Raw genomic sequence first — 13307 nt, forward strand, 5'->3', positions numbered from 1 at the left:
GTTAAGCTTGCACCGCGGCTCTTCCTTCTCCGTCGTCTCATCCTCTGCCAGATCTGCTGACGCCGAGCAGATGGTGTATCGGGAGACGAGGAGAAAGACGATGCTGAAGCACTCGTCATGGGATCTTCCGTTCCAGGACGCGTCTAACAGCGGACCGGTTTCCCTCTCGAAACCGTTCGTACTCGAGGACGACGTCCCCAACCTCTCACCGACTCCAAGGTGGTTCTTTTGGTTTGGCCATCGTGCAGATGATGTAGGGTTTCAATATATCTAAGTTCACTCTGTTTTTGTTTCCTATAAGTTGTTGTTAGTTTTTTTAGGGTCGCCCGTTGTGCTTTTTTGTGCTTAATTATGCCAGTTTGGAAACCTGCTGCAAATACAAATTTACATTTTCTTGGTCATTAGAAGGTTTATTGATAGCACTAGTAGATACTTCATTGAGTTTATACTCTAACTCTCACCCATGGCAATTAAGTTCCGATCTGAGAACAAACATACATTCTGGAGGGTTGATTATATTATATGCCAAATTTTTACATATACGAGACATAATTTTGTATATCTAAGTTGAGGTTCTAGTTCAAGATTCTATACAGTGAAGCAATAGAGCTAAATTGGACTGTGAAAGTAAGAGATAATTTTTTCAATCCCCAATACTCTACCCCTACCTAGTCGGTTGGGGATGTGGTTTTGTGGGGATTGGGTGATAGCAGAGATTCACGAATTTGTTAACTTTAGCTTATTTTGTGTTACATGTACATATAGACTGAATTTGTTTACTTTAGGTTATTTGAGTTATATGTACATATAGACTATACTTCGGTGACATCGCATGAAAGGCTCAACGCTACAAAAGCGTAAGCTCGAGGGATCCCTTTGCCTAGGATTAATCCTTGGAAGCGGGAAAATAAGCATGTAGAGCTAAATTGGTCTACAAGGCAGCAGCAGTGGAGCTGACCGGGTGATGGCTCGCCCAGGTCAGCCCGAAACAGTGAAGCGGTAGAGCTAAATTGGACTGTGAAAGTTGGAAAATAGAGTTTATCTTCCTGCTGCAGGCAAGTTCCTCTCTCGCTCTTCTCGTTTCAAAATCATCTTAAACTGCAAATATTTTTTGATCTGGGAGGGAAGGTGTGCTAGCAAACACACCCGTGACATTGTGGACAATACAGAAATGGTTATCTGAAACTGGATTTGTTAACTTTTTCTTATTTTGTGTTTACATGTAGAAAGAGACTATACTTCGGTGACACCGCACGAAAGGAGGCTGCACGAAAGTAGGCTTTATATACACCTAATGCTAGGTGGAATTTCCTGACCCTAACATGATGCCTTGATTCACAAGTGTTGTTGACACAACACGCAAGGAGGCTGAACTAAAGGAGGAGGGTAGGTACTGGAATGTATTGTTTGGTCATTCCTTTGCACATTTACTATGAGTTCTATTATATTTATCCCTTTTCCTGACCCAATATGTATAAGGGCTTTTTTGGTACTAGAGTTTTAGTGGTGATTAGCAAGGATAATCCGCTCCAAACTTCAAATCCCCACTTATCCCCAATACATGTTTGGTGCTAGAGTATGAGCGAGTTTAATCCCCACTTTTTCCCAAACTAGCTAAATACCCGTGCGTTGCTACGGAACTACAAAATTAGACATGCCAACCTTGATCAAAATATGTTATCAATTTGAAAAATACAAGTCGCTTGAGGCCTATAACAGTATTTCAATAAACATACATTTACTTACTATTTAGCACCTCTAAGTGGTCTTAAGGCAAGTAGAGAAAAACCAATAGCATGGTCTAGAATGCACGCTGGATATTAATTTTGTCTATGAACCAGAATGCTAGCAATCTTGTCGCCTCAACCAAGCAGAATAAATTATAGCACTATTTTTCTTTTAGTGTTGTATTACAGGAGCCACACTGAACTATCGTCCAAACAAGACCATGTTGATAACTTATATTAGCAACCTTAGGACAAGAGTTATCGATTATTATACATAAAGAAACCTGCAAAACATAAATAAAGACAGATAGCAGGGCTTCATGAGGCCGAATTAAAAGAGAAACGCGCTAAAAACAAAAGGAAAACATTGAAGCCTTGAAGGAGTACTCAGTGAGAACTCTTGAAACAAGAGATTACTCACGGGAGGTAACGAATTTGGCAGGACTTGTCCACGCGTTTTTAGCACTCATGCGGGAGGAAGTTTCTAGCGATCACATTGTTGGTTTATTTGACGTTACCGGTTTTTCTTTTCGATTTAAGGAAAAGCGATTTGGTTTTCTTGACGTACCACGAGTTTTTCACGTACGACCACCATCTATCCCAAACTGATAGCAGGACCGGCTCTCGCCCAGGGCAAAAAGTGCGATGGCCCGGGGCCCAACCAAAATGGGGGCCTATTATTTCTGGTACAGTGCATATAGGAATAGGTAGAAGAAAAAAATTAGGCTCATCTAACATGCACGCAGCCTAAATTGGGCCCATTTATAGAGTTCGCCCTGGGGCCCTCCAAATCCTAGAGCCCTGACTGATAGTAAAGATATGTCTATGAGAGTTCGAAGATAGACACGAAAGAGCCCTCCACATTCAGCGTTAGGCAACCAATACACGGAGGAAACCATTTCTTTGGAGACCGTGTTGGCTTGCATGGATCCTTGTTCTTGGCAACCTGATCAGAGTAGGTAGCAACACATTTTTCTTTGATAACTTTCTCAGTCGAGTGGAATTAGAGCAAGGGACTGAACATAGCTCAGAAAAAACGCTGTGATGCCGCAACTGGAACCATTGGCATATCATGAGAGTCGCCTTATTTTCCTTTCCACAAAATCCCCAATACCTACAAGCAGTCGGTACACCTGTGCTCTGGCACTTTGGTCAGCCTATCCTTGAGAAGCTTGAAGGCTCCGGGATGTCGATCAGACATGGTCGAAGCTTGAGGAAGCTAATGCCTGGACGCGGTCCTTCTAACTTTAGAATTGCTCTACAGCGATTGAATCAATTTCCTCGTGTTTGCCGGCCCGACCAACGAATAGAACTCTGTAGATAACATCCACGAGTTCTTAGATTGGTCGCTAGTCAGAGACCTAGGCGTGGAGCCGTCGCAAGAGGTCATGGCGGATTGGCGGCGGCTGCCCCGTTCAGTTATAGCAGTGGAGGCATCACCTCACCCGCCTTCTTCGCCGGGAAGTCCTCGACACCATGCGCCACCGTCAGTCCGTCACCGTGGCTAACCTTGCCTCGTACTGTATACTCGGCGAAGGCTTGGCGTGGCGCCTGTTCTTGTTGTTGAACTGGTGATCGATCTCGTCTCGACGTCTCCTCGTTTTCAATTTTGTCGCGGTCGTAAGACGTAACACGTGCAGGAGAGAGGCCTAAACTAAACCGGATCGACCTCGAGTTGTTTCCTTTCACGGGAGCCTGAACATTACCGACGGAAGACTTTTTGGGCCTGGCGGTTTACTTGAAAAAAGTATACTAAGGTGGCCAATCGGAGCTAGGACGATAGTCGTCGCTGTGGCAGGCAACAAAATCTTTTAGGCGCCTGGGCTGGGCTGTTTCTATTGGGCCTACTTAAAGTTTGTGATTTGTTTGGCCTGTTTGTGACACCAGGCAGTCACCTATTGCAAGTTTGTGACTTGTTTGGCCTGTTTGGAGTAGTAAAGATTTTAGTGTATTTTTTTCAATCCCCAATACTCTACCCCTACCTAGTGGATTGGGGATGGGTTTTTGTGGGGATTGGGTGACAACAGAGATTCATGAATTTGTTAAATTTAGCTTATTTTGTGTTACATGTACATATAGACTATACTTCGGTAACATCGCACGAAAGGCTCAACGGTACAAAAGCCTAAGCTCGAGGGATCCATTTGCCTAGGATTAATCCTTGGAAGCGGGAAAATAAGCATGTAAAGCTAAATTGGTCTACAAGGCAGCATCAGTGGAGCTGACCGGGGTGATGGCTCGCCCAGGTTAGCCCGAAATAGTGAAGCGGTAGAGCTAAATTAGACTGTGAAAGTTGGAAAATAGAGTTTATCTTCCTGCTGCAGGCAAGTTCCTCTCTCGATCTTCTCGTTTCTAAATCATCTTAAACTGAAAATCTTTTAAGTTTTTTGTGCTCATGTCATGCTTGCGTCCTTTGTTTAACTTGTCAAATTGAGTTTCTTTCGCCATAAATATTTAGACGATACCTCTTTATTCTTCTGTTGTTCGGAACTCAGGTTGTCTGTTGTGATCGTGGTGAACATACAAGTGCCATGGGTAGGCTTGAGTTGGGGTCGGATTTACACCAGAGGATCCGGGGAGGGAAGGATGACACCGCACGGAAGGAGGCTGCACGAAAGGATGACACATAGGCAAGTACTGGCAAATATTACAAAATGTATTGTTTTTTCTTCCTTTGCGCATTTACTATGAGGTCTGGAGTATTTATATAAATGTTATAATATTGATGGATTTCTTTTTTACTATTTTCTACAGTTGATAGATTGCAGCAGGTGTTTCTGGCACCGAAGCAACTGCTTAGGTGTTGGAAAAATTCCCTTGATTCTCCACTCTGGACCAAAATGGTATGCCTTTGCCTGACCCAATATTTAGATGGGTTGTGGGCTTTATGGTTATCTGAAACTGTATTTGTTAACTTTCGCTTATTTTGTGTTTACATGTACAAAGAGACTATACTTCGGTGACACCGCACGAAAGGATGCTCTGATACCATGTTGTGAATGAGCAACTAGTATTCACTGTGGGCCAAAGGCCAGTACATGTACAGGTGATACAATATGCAGTGAAGCCCTCATACACTGAAAATATACAGTAAATGAGTCTATACATCACTAACAGATGACACATAGGTAGGTACTGGCAAAATATTGCAGAATGTATTATTTTTTATACCTTTGCGCATTTACTATGAGTTCTGGAGTATTATATAAATGTTATAATATCGATGAATGTTTTTTTACTGTTTTCTGCAGTTGATAGATTGCAGAAGGTGTTTCTCGCACATCATCGACTTCCAAGGTGTTTCTCGCACTGAAGCAATTTCCTAGGTGTTGGAAAAATTCCCTCGATTCTCCACTCTGGGCTGAAATGGTATCCCTTTGCCTGACCCAATATTTATAAGGGTTGTGGGGCTTTATGGTTATCTGAAATTGGATTTGTTAACTTTAGCTTATTTTGTGTTTACACGTACAAAGATATTATACTTCGGTGACACCGCACGAAAGGAGGCTGCACGAGTGGATGACACATAGGCAAGTGATAACCCACAAGTATAGGGGATCGCAACAGTCTTCGCGGGAAGTAAAACCCAATTTATTGATTCGACACAAGGGGAGGTAAAGAATACTTATAAGCCTTAACAACTGAGTTATCAATTCAGCTGCACCTGGAAAAGCACTAGTAACAGGGGTGATGTGAAAGCAGCAGTAATATGAGAGCAATAGTAATAAGAATACAGCAAATAGTAGCACAATACAGGCGATGGCACCAGAAAATAGTTGATACTACTTCCAATGACATATAGAACTAGTATATGATGATGAGAGATGGACCGGGGTTCCCAGCGATCTACACTAGTGGTAACTCTCAATAACAAGTGACAAGTGTTGGGCGAACAAATTACAGTTGGGCAATTGATAGGATTGAAAGCATTAAGACAGAACATCAAGATTATTAATCATGTAGGCATGTTTTCCATATATAGTCATACGTGCTCGCAATGAGAAACTTGTACAACATCTTTTGTCCTACCAGCCGGTGGCAGCCGGGCCTCAAGGGAATCTACTGGCTATTAAGGTACTCCTTTTAATAGAGCACCGGAGCAAAGCATTAACACTTGGTGAAAACATGTGATCCTCATATCACAGCCTTCCCCTCTGGTTGTCCCAATTTCTGTCACTTTGGGGCCTCGGGTTCCGGACAGCAATATGTGCAAACAACTTGTAGATACAATCTAAGCAATAATTATAGAGCTTAAATCTAAGATCATGCCACTCGGGCCCTAGTGACAAGCATTAAGCATAACAAGATTGCAGCAACAATAACTTCACAAACTTTATAGATAGACTAATCATAATGTATCATCCATCGGATCCCAACAAACACAACATCGATTACATCAGATGGATCTCAATCATGTAAGGCAGCTCATGAGATCATTGTATTGAAGTACATAGGATAGAGAGTACCAACTAGCTACTGCTAGAACCCGTAGTCCATGGGGGAACTACTCACGGAGCATGATGGAGGTGGTGGCGTCGATGGAGATGGCTTCCGGGGGCACTTCCTCGTCCCGGCAGGGTGCCGAAACAGAGATTATGTCCCCCGAATTGGAGTTTCGCGATGGCGGTGGCGCCCCTGGAGTCTTTCTGGAGTTTTGTCAATTTGTATCGCGTTTTTAGGTCGAAAGGGCTTATATAGGCGAAGAGGCGGCGCAGGAGGGCGCCTAGGGCCTCCTCCCCATAGGCCGGCGCTGCCAGGGTGGAGCCCGTGCGGCCCTGGCGTGTGGTGGCCCCCTGGCCCTCCTCCGACTCTCCTTCGGTGTTCTGGGGTCTTCCGGGAAAAATAAGATATTGGGTCTTTGTTTCGTCGAATTCCGAGAATATTGCCCGAACAGCCTTTCTGGAACCAAAAACAACAGAAAAACAGGAACTGGCACTTCGGCATCTTATTAATAGGTTAGTTCCGGAAAACGCATAAAAACATTATAAAGTGTGAGCAAACCATGTAGGTATTGTCATAAAACAAGCATGGAACATCAGAAATTATAGATACGTTGGAGACGTATCAGCATCCCCAAGCTTAGTTCCTACTCGTCCTCGAGTAGGTAAACGATAAAAAGAATAATTTCTGTAGTGACATGCTACTTACATAACCTTGATCATACTATTGTAAAGCATATGAGATGAATGAAGTGACTCAAGGCAATGATCTATAGTTGCTAACAAATAGATAACATATAGCAAAACTTTTCATGAATAGTACTTTCAAGACAAGCATCAAAAGTCTTGCATAAGAGTTAACTCATAAAGCAATAAATTCAAAGTAAAGGCATCGAAGCAACACAAAGGAAGATATAAGTTTCAGCAGTTGCTTTCAACTTTCAACATACATATCTCATGGATAATTGTCAACACAAAGTAATATCATGAGTGCAAATAAGCAAGTATGTAAGAATCAATGCACAGTTGACACAAGTGTTTGCTTCTAAGATGGAAGGAAGTAGGTAAACTGACTCAACATAAAGTAAAAGAAAGGCCCTTCGCAGTGGGAAGCAGGGATTAAATCATGTGCTAGAGCTTTTTAAGTTTTGAAATCATATAGAGAGCATAAAAGTAAAGTTTTGAGAGGTGTTTGTTGTTGTCAACGAATGGTAGTGGGCACTCTAACCCCCTTGCCAAGAGCAGCTCCCATGAACATTATCTCTCACATGTACTTTAGTTTAATTTATTTTTATTTTTGGGTGACACTCCTTCCAACCTTGCTTTCAAAAACCATGGCTAACCGAATCCTCGGGTGCCTGCCAACAATCTCATACCATGAAGGAGTGCCTTTTTATTTTAGTTTTATTTAGATGACACTCCTCCCCACCTTTGCTTTCTCAAGCCATGGCTAACCGAATCCTCGGGTGCCTTCCAACATTTCACATACCATGGAGGAGTGTCTATTTGCAAAATTAAGTTGCTTACTGACGAAACAGAGCAAAACATGTGAAGAGAATTATTAATGAAAGTTGATTAATTCGGGCTGGGAACCCCGTTGCCAGCTCTTTTTGCAAAGTTATTGGATAAGCGGATGAAGCCACTAGTCCATTGGTGAAAGTTGCCCAACAAGATTGAAAGATAAAACACCACATACTTCCTCATGAGCTATAAAACATTAACACAAATTGAGAAGCATTTTGAATTGTTTAAAGGTAGCACATGAAGTATTTACTTGGAATGGCAGGAAATACCACATAGTAGGTAGGTATGGTGGACACACATGGCATAGTTTTTGGCTCAAGGTTGTGGATGCACGAGAAGCATTCCCTCTCAGTACAAGGCTTTGGGCTAGCAAGGTTGTTTGAAGCAAACTCAAGTATGAACCGGTACAGCAAAACTTACATAAAACATATTGCAAGCATTATAAGACTCTACACTGTCTTCCTTGTTGCTCAAACACTTTTACCAGAAAATATCTAGACCTTAAGAGAGACCAATCATGCAAACCAATTTCAACAAGCTCTACGGTAGTTCTCCACTAATAGGTTCAAACTACATGATGCAAGAACTTAATCATGATCTACTTGAGAGCTCAAAACAATTGCAGGTGTCAAATTATTCAAGACAATATGAGGCATTTTCTGTTTCCAACCAAATAATAAGTGCAATAGCTTCCAACTTTTGTCATTGAACATTAAAAGTAAGTCGAAGAACAAGTGTTCATATGAAAAATCAGAGCGTGTCTCTCTCCCAAACAAGGATTGCTAAGATCCGATCTTATTCAACCAAAATCAAAAATAAAAACACACAGACGCTCCAAGTAAAGCACATAAGATGTGACCGAATAAAAATATAGTTTCAATAGAAGAAACCTGATAAATTGTTGATGAAGAAGGGGATGCCTTGGGCATCCCCAAGCTTAGACGCTTGAGTCTTCTTGAAATATGCAGGGATGAACCACGGGGGCATCCCCAAGCTTAGACTTTTCACTCTTCTTGATCATATATCATCCTCCTCTCTTGACCCTTGAAAACTTCCTTCACACCAAACTTCTCATAAACTTCATTAGAGGGGTTAGTACTCAAAAAAACTTTAATTCACCTTAGTCATGTAGTGACACATTGCAAGAACTCAATAAAACATTAGCTACAACTCTCCATGTCTAGAAAGCCTTGCTTAAAGTCCACAAGAGACAATGCAAAAAACAGAGACAGAATCTGCCAAAACAGAACAGCCAGTAAAGAAGAATTTTTAAGAGGTACTTCCGTTACTCAAATCAGAAAACTCAAAACTAATGAAAGTTGCGTACATATCTGAGGAACACGCAAAAAAATTGGCAGATTTTTCTGAGTTACCTACAGAGAACCCTTCCCAAATTCGTGACAGATAGAAATCTGTTTCTGCGCAGAAATCCAAATCTAGTATCAACCTTCTATTAGAGACTTCACTTGGCACAACATTGCAATAAAATAAATATAAGGAGAGGTTGCTAGAGTAGTAACAACTTCCAAGACACAACAAAACAGTAGAAAAATGAACACATGGGTTATCTCCCAAGAAGTGCTTTCTTTATAGCCATTAAGATGGGCTCAGCAATTTTAATGATGCACTCGCAAGAAATAAGAGTTGAAGCAAAAAGAGAGCATCAAGAAGCAAATTTAAAACACATTTAAGTCTAACCCACTTCCTATGCATAGGAATCTTGTACACAAATAAATTCATGAAGAACAAAGTGACAAGCATAAGAAGGTAAAACAAGAGTAACTTCAAAAGTTTCAGCATATAGAGAGGTGTTTTAGTACCATGCAAATTTCTACCACCATATTTTCCTCTCTCATAATAATTTTCAGTAGCTTCATGAACAAACTCAACAATATAACTATCACATAAAGCATGTTTTTCATGATCCAAAAACACATAATTTTTATCAAGCTCAAAAATAGTGGGGTCAAAACTTTCAAACCCACTTTTACAAATAATATAACATGATGATTGATCAATCTCAAGAGATATGGGACTCGTAGATAAAGTCAAGACTTCTCCAATCCCATTTTCATTATTAGTACAATTAATATTATCAAGTAACATAGGACCATCATCTAGAGCTTTATCATAAACATTTGCTACGCAAAACTCTTTAGTATCATGCGTTTCGACATCAGGCACAAACAAAGCATTATCATAAGATTTATCAAAATAGCATGGATTATCATAAATAACAGTAGCATAATTATTCTCACAAGTTTTACTCATAGGTACTATTTCAAGAGAATCCACAGGAACATAACATTCATCTTCCTTCGGTAAGCATGGAGGACAATCAAATAGTGTAAGAGATAAAGAGTTACTCTCATTAGAAGGTTGGCATGGGTAGCTAATCCATTCTTCCTCCTTTTGCTCATCATTCTCCTCTTCTTTTTCATCCAATGAGCTTTCAGGTTCATCAATTTCCTCCTCTTTTTCATCCAATGAGCTTTCAGGTTCATCAATTTCTTCTTCCACAGGTTCCTGCAAATTGTGAGTGCATTCTTGTGCATTAATGAGTCTCTCTTTATAATCAATGATATAAGGATTATCACTGTAACTTTCTACGCAAAAATTAAGGATAGAAGAGACATAATCTTTAAGGTCCTTACAAACAACACAAGTTTCATAATTTTTAGCCATGAATGATTCGATCTCAGAAGCTCCCATAAATAAGACAAATTGTTCTACCTCTTCGAACCCAAGATGAATATAGTTATTCCAATTATAGTTCTTAATTAAAACTTCTTCACTAAAGCCACATTGAAATTTCAGATGTTTAGTATCCTCTTTAGAGCAACAATTTATATCATGGCTTTTAAGTAAAATTTTAGCAATTGTATTCAATTTTTCTATCATAGCACTCATTACTTTACCCGTTCTTGATTCTCTATAATTATTATAATATTCTATAAGCTCCAACATGGTTATGCGTTCTTCCATAACAACAGTTTTTAATTTTTAGGTTTTCCAAATTTTTATGGATTTTTGGGTATATGAGAAAAATAAAACAATACAAAAAGAAACTAAGCAAAATAATACTAAACAGAAATAAACTAAGCACAAATAAACTAGACAAAAGTAAAGTAAGCAAAACAAAATAAAATAAAACAGAGAGAGAGGCAGAGTGTACTCCCCAGGTGAACTTATGAGTAGAGCTATGTGATACGTGTACAGCACGCGTCCGTTGGGAACCCCAAGAGGAAGGTGTGATGCGTACAGCAGCAAGTTTTCCCTCAGTAAGAAACCAAGGTTTATCGAACCAGTAGGAGCCAAGAAGCACGTTGAAGGTTGATGGCGGCGGAGTGTAGTGCGGCGCAACACCAGGGATTCCGGTGCCAACGTGGAACCTGCACAACACAACCAAATTACTTTGCTCCAACGTGACAGTGAGGTTGTCAATCTCACCGGCTTGCTGTAACAAAGGATTAGATGTATAGTGTGGATGATGATGTTTGCAGAAAGCAGTAGAACGAGTATTGCAGTAGATTGTATTCGATGTAAAAGAATGGACCGGGGTCCACAGTTCACTAGTGGTGTCTCTCCGATAAGAATAAGCATGTTAGGTGAACAAATTACAGTTGGGCAATTGACAAATAAAGAGGGCATGACCATGCACATACATGTTATGATGAGTATTATGAGATTTAATTGGGCATTACGACAAAGTACATAGACCGCTATCCAGCATGCATCTATGCCTAAAAAGTCCACCTTCAGGTTATCATCCGAACCCCCTCCAGTATTAAGTTGCAAACAACAGACAATTGCATTAAGTATGGTGCGTAATGTAATCAACAAATATATCCTTAGACATAGCATTGATATTTTATCCCTAGTGGCAACAGCACATCCACAACCTTAGAGGTTGCTGTCACTCCCCCAGATTTAATGGAGGCATGAACCCACTATCGAGCATAAATACTCCCTCTTGGAGTTACAAGCAAAAACCTGGCCAGAGCCTCTACTAGTAACGGAGAGCATGCAAGATCATAAACAACACATAGATGATAGATTGATAATCAACATAACATAGCATTCATTATTCATCAGATCCCAACAAACGCAACATGTAGCATTACAGATAGATGATAATAATCATGTTAGGCAGTGATACGTCTCCGACGTATCGATAATTTCTTATGTTCCATGCCACATTATTGATGATATCTACATGTTTTATGCATACTTTATGTCATATTTATGCATTTTCCGGCACTAACCTATTAACGAGATGCCGAAGAGCCAGTTGTTGTTTTCTGTTGTTTTTGGTTTCAGAAATCCTAGTAAGGAAATATTCTCGGAATTGGACGAAATCAACGCCCAGGGGCCTATTTTGCCACGAAGCTTCCAGAAGACCGAAGAGGAGACGAAGTGGGGCCACGAGGTGGCCAGACAACAGGGCGGCGCGGCCCAGGTCTTGGCCGCGCGGCCCTGGCGTCTGGGCCCCTCGTGACGCCCCCTGACCTGCCCTTCCGCCTACAAATAGCCTTCGTCGCGAAACCCCCAGTACCGAGAGCCACGATACGGAAAACCTTCCAGAGACGCCGCCGCCGCCAATCCCATCTCGGGGGATTCAGGAGATCGCCTCTGGCACCCTGCCGGAGAGGGGATTCATCTCCCGGAGGACTCTACACCGCCATGGTCGCCTCCGGAGTGATGAGTGAGTAGTTCACCCCTGGACTATGGGTCCATAGCAGTAGCTAGATGGTTGTCTTCTCCTCATTATGCTTCATTGTCGGATCTTGTGAGCTGCCTAACATGATCAAGATCATCTATCTGTAATGCTATATGTTGTGTTTGTTGGGATCCGATGGATAGAGAATACTATGTTATGTTGATTATCAATCTATGTGTTGTTTATGATCTTGCATGCTCTCCGTTACTAGTAGATGCTTTGGCCAAGTTGATGCTTGTAACTCCAAGAGGGAGTATTTATGTTCGATAGTGGGTTCATGTCTCCGTGAATCTGGGGGAGTGAGAGAAACCTCTAAGGTTATGGATGTGCTGTTGCCACTAGGGATAAAACATTGATGCTATGTCCGAGGATGTAGTTATTGATTACATTACTCACCATACTTAATGCAATTGTCTGTTGTTTGCAACTTAATACTGGAAGGGGTTCGGATGATAACCTGAAGGTGGACTTTTTAGGCATAGATGCATGCTGGATAGCGGTCTATGTACTTTGTCGTAATGCCCAATTAAATCTCACAATACTCATCATATCATGTATGTGCATGGTCATGCCCTCTCTATTTGTCAATTGCCCAACTGTAATTTGTTCACCCAACATGCTATTTATCTTATGGGAGAGACACCACTAGTGAACTGTGGACCCCGGTCCATTCCTTTACATTGAATACAATCTACCGCAATACTTGTTCTACTGTTTTGTGCAAACAATCATCATCCACACTATACATCTAATCCTTTGTTACAGCAAGCCGGTGAGATTGACAACCTCACTGTCACGTTGGAGCAAAGTAATTTGGTTGTGTTGTGCAGGTTCCACGTTGGCGCCGGAATCCCTGGTGTTGCGCCGCACTACATCTCGCCGCCATCAACCTTCAAC

The sequence above is a fragment of the Lolium perenne genome, chromosome 1 (assembly GCF_019359855.2).
Source record: "Lolium perenne isolate Kyuss_39 chromosome 1, Kyuss_2.0, whole genome shotgun sequence".
Taxonomy (NCBI): Eukaryota; Viridiplantae; Streptophyta; class Magnoliopsida; order Poales; family Poaceae; genus Lolium; species Lolium perenne.